Source organism: Micrasema longulum, unplaced genomic scaffold (genome assembly GCF_059751315.1).
Source record: "Micrasema longulum isolate JH-2025_06_02 unplaced genomic scaffold, ASM5975131v1 h1tg000382l, whole genome shotgun sequence".
In the NCBI taxonomy this organism is placed as follows: domain Eukaryota; kingdom Metazoa; phylum Arthropoda; class Insecta; order Trichoptera; family Brachycentridae; genus Micrasema; species Micrasema longulum.
In genome coordinates this window covers 39,483-48,658 of record NW_028277583.1, presented here as the reverse complement: position 1 = coordinate 48,658, position 9,176 = coordinate 39,483, and the positions used below count along the sequence as shown (strand labels likewise).

The 9,176-nt window shown below is 33.6% G+C and overlaps 1 long non-coding RNA gene across 2 annotated transcripts; it reads left to right on the top strand.

Annotated features, from left to right (window-relative positions):
- The first annotated feature begins 644 nt into the window (after nt 1-644).
- LOC148282049 (uncharacterized) lies at nt 645-1,788 on the top strand. Of its 2 annotated transcripts, XR_015822193.1 has the most exons (3): nt 663-790; nt 872-961; nt 1,047-1,788. It is a non-coding gene; the product is annotated as an uncharacterized LOC148282049 (long non-coding RNA). The 2 variants fall into 2 exon arrangements; XR_015822192.1 differs by having other exon boundaries at nt 645-790; nt 872-1,788.
- The last annotated feature ends 7,388 nt before the right edge of the window (nt 1,789-9,176 follow it).

Genomic DNA, 9,176 nt, shown 5'->3' with positions numbered 1-9,176 from the left:
TCTTGGTAGGGTGGACATGAAATATTGGTTTTAAACGTGATTTTACACTGCAGTGTTTCATTCCGTCCAGGCTGCCTACTAAAGCGTAAGACTAATCACCTTACCTTTCTTGTAACAAAAAATATTTCGATACGCTGCAATTTGAACACCTTTGTAGTGCCCTATGCACCACTGGGTGCAAAAACGGAAACAATGACAAAATAAATAATTTGAAGTAATAAAGTTTGTATTTTATTGTACCTACAAGAGTATACTAGTTTTTCGTGGCTTTTTTTTTCATCGCATTTCTCTTGGGGATGCTTGGAACCAACAGTTTTCAACTTAGAAGGGATGAGTTTACCCCTGACTCATTTTTTTAGACTAATGAGAGATTTTAACAATACCTCGGCGATTTTAGAGAGTACCAATTTTTATGTTCCAGATAGTTATCTCCGACAGCGTGTCGCGTCCCGCGACAAAAATAATTATACCTATAAGATAATCAGAACCGTTATAGCTTAAAAGTAAAATTGAATATAGAAAACAAATCAATCGCGTAAATAAACGCTTTACCCGACAGCGGTCAACAGCGGCGGTCACGTGATACCTCCCACCACACTAGTTTTTTGAACGTAGGGCCGTGGCACTCGGCTGGCGAGCCAGCCAGTTGCAATCTGGTTCGCGAGCAGTGTCCACGCCGCGCTAGGCCAGTTTTCCCTCGCAAATAACTATGGGAGTTTTGGTATAATTCCCTATGCACCATGTTGAGCTGTGCCCAAAAAAACTTGTATTCTAATTAAACCAGCTTCCGGTAAGTCTTCAACAACTTTCGAATATATAAATCAACTTGTTTCGCTTATACAAATTTGTAATTTTTCATTATTGTCCACAGATCGGATACGTATGATCATTTTAAGCTAGAATCCATTATGACGGCTGTTTAGCCTTATACACCACGTAACAACTAACAAATCTCCATTTAGTAAGTACAGTATACAGTACGGAACTGTTGTTTTGTTTTAACTTACTTTCTCGAGCCGTTTGTAAAGAAATACATTTTTTTGTAGTATGGAGAGTCAGGTTACCCCGGAATCTCGCCCTTGAACCTGAGTTGTCGACATTTTCTTTGATTCATCCTGCAGAGGCGTGACTCAGCAGTTTTTCTCCTCAATGGCAAATCGACACAGGACGCCATTTCTAGGATCCTTCGTAATCGCTGGTGTTCCTAGTACTTCCTTCTCAAGTAAAATAATATAGAATGGTTCGAATCTCTCAGAGGATTATGTGAGTACCTCGCGTGCGTCTCTTCATAAAGGTTGGTGGAAATATACTTCGAAAATTAGTGACTCCTAATATAATACTACAGTGAACTAATGGATACACAGGATTATTCAAATCTTTATCCTCATTACGGGGAACCGCTGCCCAAATTATTTTCGGTTCTAGGACACTTAGAAGTAATCACATTGTAGGTTAATTTCGAATCCTTTTAATAATGGGCTATTTTCAATTTTAATTCTTACTAGGAGAGATCTCTGCTCCAATTATTATTAATCCTGTTTACTATAATTAAGTTCCTCATAAATAATTGTTGAACATCTTGAGAAACATATATGTCCGTTGTCTGTAAAACTATATTTTACTGATTTGTAATAAATAAACTTGAAATGAACCACTTTATTCTGTCTTTTCCCACCGTTGTTCACAACCAAGCAAGAAATTCAGTAATTTGTTAGAATTTTGCAATAACACCTAATGGAAAGTAACTAAGGACCCATGTTATCCTTCAAGGAACCTTGAGATCAAAAAGAACAAGTTCTACCTGAGACTATTAGCCGCTAGGTAAGATTTAATATTAAAAAAGAGTATGACAAGCGTCAGCACAGACTGGTTTTTCCTCCTGGCTTCCTGAACCAACCTGCCTTTGGTTATGCCGAATAAAAAAGCTGTCTAGCAGCTGAACATCATCACTTTGGATATCGAAACCTTTTGTATCAGGGAAATTATGATGAAGAGGCAAATTTTCTTGCTATTGAAGAATATTCCACAATAATGTCGAACCATTCATTACTCAAGCGTTCTTGCTGAAATACGTTGCCCCATATAACGGCTTAAATATTTAATGTTATGTCGGTTAAATAAATGAATTGAGATTGGAATTTATTTCATAAAATAAATTCACAATCGGATAGACAGTTCCATTTGCACGTTTTAAGATTTCTGAAATTCCCGTGTGTCAAAATGCGAGAAGGAACGCGCTTTTTTAGATTACTGTGACTTTTTTTTAATGACCTGACAGCAACAAGTAAAAAAATATTTTCTAGAACATTTTTTAATCCTTAATTGTCTGCGAGCTTGTTAGTCAAAAAACATTTTATTCTCCCACCTAGATACTAAATACTATCACTATGAAAAGTACGCGTAAAAAAATACGGCGTATATCGTTCGTAAGTTACGGGAAGGTAATGAAGTATATCAGAGGGGGGGTATTTTAGAGGGTTCGAACCTACTATGTGGGGTAGGTACCTACTATGATTTTTTGATATAGTAAGAGATACTTAAAACAAACAAAGCTAAGCCAAAATACACAACGGGTCAATGGGAACATTAGGTTCCCATGGAGCCATTCTTTTTTTCTTCTCTTAGATTTTCTATTTAAATTCAAACGGTTCAAAATTTACCCGAATCCTTACGTATTAGAGGCGTAGCCAATCCAAATTATAAATTAAAAAAAATTTTTTAAGCTGTATACGAGTGTATATTTCATAGACCCTTATTAATTCAAAATTGTTTTTAAAAAATGGATTATTTGCATTGCCGGCCCAGGAACAGTCTAAAACCACCTTTTAAACAAATATTTTATATCGGCCTTCCTTGAAATTGAATTCGAGACCTCAAACATGCTAGACAAACGTGCCAACCACCATCGAGTCGAAAAACACTCGTCCAGGATTCTGGATCTATATCACAGACAGATCATTCATGATATATATATATATATATATATATATATATGTATAAGTTTTTACGATTTATTAATTTTAAATTAGGTGTTGGTATTGAATTTTTAAATGAAAATTTGTTACCGTTTATTTTGAAATTATTAAGACTTAGCAATATAAGAGTTATAACTGATTTATTAAATTTATATCAAATAATTCATTCTGTGTTTGACACCCCTGCAATTTTATCACTTATTAATTTAAATGTGCAGAAAAGGACAACTCGGCAAACCTACCAATACTCTGGCAACAATACTTCGACATCATATTATTACGGTAAAAATGCAGTCATCAATAGACTTCACACTCAAGCTAGGGTTTCCTAGGACAGCGGTGCCCGTATTTTAACTGCCGTAGTGAACGGTGATGCGGTGGACAGCCGTCGTAACGATGACTAGAGTGTGGTTTCCTAGGAAAACGGTGTTATCAACACCATTTAACACCGTTTCCCTAGGAAACCACTCTCTAGACGACGTTACGACGGCTTCCTACCGCATCACCGTTCACTACGGCCGTTAAGATACGGGCACCGCTGTCCTAGGAAACCCTAGCTTAAGCAATAAGTACTAAGACGTTGGTAACTCATTAAACGTGAAATTTAGTATGTATAGAACGGCTATTTTCCTGTATTTCATGGATGTTAGTTTTAGATAACTATTTGTTACTATTGTTCAAAATTGTTTAAACTTATTTATTTTTGTTTTTTTTCTTTTTTCGTTTATTTTCTTGATTTTATTTATAAATTCAAAATATTTCTATTTATATATTTTTTTTACAACATTATATATTTTTATACACAAATTTATACTATTTACCTAAAAAGTTGTTCAAAATTGCTTCCTTAGTTTATTTTTAAACTGGTTCAAAGTATTTCTAATACCAAATTATCATTTTTTATCGATAATTCTATAACAGGTAATATTTTTTTATATAGTGTACCCTTTTTGGACTTTATAATTTGTAAATTTATAATATTATTTTTAATATTCTGTATTGCTTATAATAATACCTACATAACTGTATTTTTAACAAATATGTAAAAAGCACTAAGTGCCATTTATTTCAATAAAATACAATAAAATACTTTAAGATGGATAAACCAATATTTTGTTTTGAAGATTGAATGCGTACGAAAATAGAAACATAAATAACATTTATAACGCCTTTATTTTACAAGTATGATAACAACTTTGTTCGTCCATTTTGACCATTCGCTTTTTGGTTCCAAAGCGTAAGCATTTTTTCACTCACAACCAGAAGACTGGGATTTTTGCAATTTGAAAGGAAAATTACAGTAATTTTATTAGACAGTGGTATAAACTACGATGTCCTCATCTTTGTTACACTTTTCCAGGCTGGTTATTTTGTACGAAATATCTTTTTTCCCGCCTAAACGGAGACACTTTTACGGGATCATATAAAAAGGAGGGAATTTATACCCAATTAAACTTTTATCACCCCGACAGCTGAACTGAGATGACCTTCCCCAAAATTCGGCAAATTCCGGTATATTTCGGTTTTCCCCGTATTTATTTTTGTCCACCCTATTTTTTCTGACGTGGTCAAAACCTGTTTCTGTAATTTAGCGTAAGGGTGATTTTAGTAGGCCGTTTTGTGCCCGAACGATAGGATCACTCACGGCGAATTACTTAATGAACGAGGCAATATAGTCCTAAGTGAAAGCCCGACTGAATTTGATTTATATTAACGTCAATCAGTTTTCTTTATTTTCACTTGAAAACAAATATTAATTATTTTTAGAAATTAAATTAGTATTTGTTTAAATAATTTTAGTTTTTTTTTAAATTTATTTCTTCGTTTACAATTTATGAATAACCTACTGGGGTGTTGCGTGTTGCGTGCGTTTAATTTTGAAACATGCCTTATTAATTGGAATTTAAATATTAATATTAAAATAATTAAATCATTATATCAAATACATAAAAACATAAGAAAACCAACAATGTGTTGAGTTTGTTCAAATTTTTGTTGACAAGGACTTTTTCAACCCCCCACGGAGCTTTTAATATTAACATATTACAACAGAGATGAAGAACTCCATAGAGAAAGGAATATAGAAGACTGGGCATCCACAGAGCTTATCACCGGTTTTAGTGGCCATTTTACACACAGTACATTATTTTTTATTGTGCTTATATTTGAACATCTTCATTCTTTCGATTTTTTCATCTGTTGACATTTGAGAAGTTAGAGAGCTGAAACCATTATTGTTGCAGGTGAGATTCATATGATTGAATTATTTCACTCATGCTTGGCAACACTTGAAAGTATTTTTCATTTTTTATACTTTTTCTTGGACCAGGTGGATTTACCAACAATGTTTTGAGTTTGTCTAAATTTTTGTAGACAAGGACTGGATTCAACCTCCTAGGGAGCTGTTAATATTAACATATTACAGAAGGCGGCATGGTGAATGTTACACAATGTGTAAGGTGGCCACTTAAACCAACCAATGACAGGTCATAAGCCCTGTAGATGCCTGGTCTTTTATAGTCTTTTTTTTAAGGAGCTCTTTATCTCTGCTGTAAAAATTGTAATGATAAAACCACATTAAACTCACAAATAAACACACTTTAATTAAAAACATCTTTCAATCTATTTGGCCTGATCCATTCAATAATCCGTGCGCATCCCACCTCTATTATCCATTTCTTAATAGTGATTTTATACTGATAGTGTCTACTAATTGATCTAATGGACAATGGATTTAGGTTGTAAACTTTAATGTAAAAGTAGACCTATCCTCTTTGACCGAAAGTTATGTTAAGTTTCGATCGCTTTTGCAGCATCAGGGTGGAATGTCTAGTTACTCTGGTAATTGTGTTTGGTGTCATGAGAAGCTTTGAATATTCTTCGTATGCATATATTAGTAAAACTTATTATTCTTACATAATTATTGCTTCTTCAGATTACAGATTTAAAAAAGAAACAACATCACAGTTATATCTTTAATCTCATTTCATGATTAAAATTTATTTTTTTTCTATTTTAGACTAAGATTATATATTAAAAAGCTGCTTTTATGTTATTGTTTGGTCGGATGAAATTGACATTTGACAATAAGCCCTCTAATGTATAAGATGTGTGTAAGAAAGAAAAGTTAAATAAATAATAACATATTAAATCCACGATTAAATCTTAACTCGTCAAGCATCTTTAAGGGGAGGGTTTTTTTATTATCAATTCCCTAAATCAGCGTTTCCCAACCGCAAATCCGTCTTGTCACCAACTTCAAAATTCCTCTCGTAAAAAAAGCGTTTTTAAAATTTTAAAAAAAATATTTTTCAAAAATATTAACAAAATAGTCTTAAATTAAAATCCTGCTGAGTTTCATACATACAACTCGTCAGCAGGTTCTTATAAATTGCTTTGATTATTCATACTTAACCTACCGTCATTTATTATCTTATATAAAACTAAAAGCCAATAAACAAAACATCAAATAAATAATAGTTTTTTTACCTGCATGCGCAGACAATACAAAAACAAAAGAATTTTAATTTTTTCTGACAGTTAGGCTGCTCTAAAATCAGAGTTTTATCTAGATCAATTTTTAATTTACCTGGGAGTGGCTTTGGACGCTTAAGTGTGTCGTTTAATTGTGTCGGTGACATTTATTTGATTATTTAAACACTCAAACATCGACGGTAACGAAGAAGCTGATGAATTGGTAAGACTAGGAGCTAAAAACAGCAAAAATAAGCCCTTAGCCCTACTGTGGGTTGCTTAAATGTGCTTCTCGTAATGATCTTAGGTCTTAGGCTAGGAAACAGAATGTTATTCTCTGGCGAGGAGTATTTGGTTAGCACCATGCGTAGGAACTGATATAAGGGTGCTCACTAAAGTTTGCTTTCGACCCAATAAAGTTCAGCCAAAATCAAGTGCGGGTTATCACTAGAGCCTTTACATAGCACTGCAGATTAAACAAACACCTCGCTAAAATGTACCTTTTCAAAACTTCTTGATGTAGGTTCTTTGTGCAGTTGAAGAAATACTTGTACACATTATATGTGAATGGGATGCTTTACAACATGAAAGGAGCCTCATCCTCAGAGTACCACTGATTAAACCTGAGGATGTTACCTTACCTAATAGTCCGATACATTACGGATCTTGATTTGGAGGGAGAGATTTAGCAAAATGAAAACTCTCGTCTTTCACACATTAGCCAGGGTTTTTATAGACCCGGGCTTGGAGGGCGAGAACTATTCACGGAGACCCATCGCAATAGATTTTCACAGGTTGCAGTGAAGTTAGGAGCTTACATTGCACTGACTTCAAATAATAAAAATAATAAGAACCTGTGTTACCGATTCGCAAAAATTTTCTCCTATTTTCACCGGCCCGCAGGCTTAAAAGGGTGGGGAAACGCTGCCCTAAATCATACTTTGTATATACCTACCTACTGTGTGCTTTTATACTGCTCATAATCTTACGTTTCATTTTTAATATGGGAAGTGTACCGTATATGAAATACGTCCCTAATACAATATCTATTGAAATATGCAAAGTAGAAATTTTGGCAACAATGTCGCTTACTCCTCTCCTCGAGCCCTATCTGCGGTCAGTACGCATCCGCAAGTCAAATGGATTGGGCGTCGACAGGGCATTGAAAAAAGTTTTCGCTCGTCACCATACAATATTAAGGTAAGAATGTTTTTGTTTGTACTTTCCAACTTTTGTGGTAAAATCTAATACGTTGTATGTATCTCAACGTTATTGTCAATTTATTTATTTATTTATTTTAAAGAAACAAACAGTAAACAATGATATGGTAACATTAAAAAAAATAAAGCTTAAAGACCAGAAAAGTTTCTAAATAAGAATCATACATATTATTAAATTGTGTTACAACAAAAGGGTGTTTATGTGTATTTGTATGAGAGTAAGTGTAGAAGTAAGTGTTCAGGTGTGTGTATGTGTATGTGTGAGCATCATTAAATAGTAAGTGGGATCGTATCGCAGCCAAAAATAAGAAGTCTTAATTTATTTTTAAATAAATTAAGGGGCATGTAAAATACATCTATAGATGGAAAAAAAAGCATTATAGTTAGAGCAAGAACTTATTCGATTTTATTCGGTGTAGTGGATTAATGATCGTTTTATATGTTTTTATTCTGGGGCGAAGTGCTTATATTTAATAGTAGTCCATATATGGAACCTATTTCATTTTGTACAATAAACATATTTTTTTATTTCAGTTGTCTTCACAAAGGCATCGCAAAAACGGCTCATATATAAAAAAGTTTGCTTTGGAAGCACAGATAGAAAAAGCAATTTAATATGATGCTGAATGTGTACACTGCTGTGGAATTTATTTTTAAATATAAATAATAGAAAATTCATTCACAAATTTGGAATGTCCAATGACCGGTTTCATCGCTTTCGCGACATCTTCGAGACTGGGCAATAAGATACTACAATGAACTTCCATCAAGAATTTTCAATTACAAACTTAAATGTTTTTGAAAAATAATCAAAAAGGCTAACAGTATTCAAAAAAGTATTTAGTGTGTCGCTTGTCGCCAATGGCATATTCAATGCTCAGGAACAGAATTTTATGATTTTTGTTTAAAAGTACAGATTTTAATAAATTTATGTTAAGTGTCATTTGATGATCCTAATACGGAATACCCTATCCCATATTAAGTACTCTTTTTAAAAAGTGCTATTTTGTTGTTTTTTGTATCAAGCGTGTAACGTTTGAAAATGAACTTTAATATTTATTTTATCTCCCTAGATAATTAATAAAATAAGATGAATAATTATAGTGAAATTGTTGACATTTTCGCTGAGCGCAATCAATACTTTGTTTTAATAACTGGCGGCCTCCGTGGTGTAGCGGTCAAGATGCTTGACTCACGCACGGAAGGTTCCGGGTTTGATTCCCGGTGAGAACACAAAAAATAAAATGTGATTTTTCTCAAGCCTGGGTGTTCTGTGATGGAATTCACCACTGTAATTGGGCCTCCTGGCCTGTTGTGGAGCAAAAATAAATGTAATGTAATGTAATAATATCATTATCATCATCATCATTCCATTTCCACACCTAATGGTGCATAGGGCACTGCATTTGTACACCAATATCAGCGTATCTTGATCATTTTTGTTACATAAAGGTAAGATGATCAGTTTTACATTCCAGGTACCAGTCCAGGCACTAAGAAATGTTCT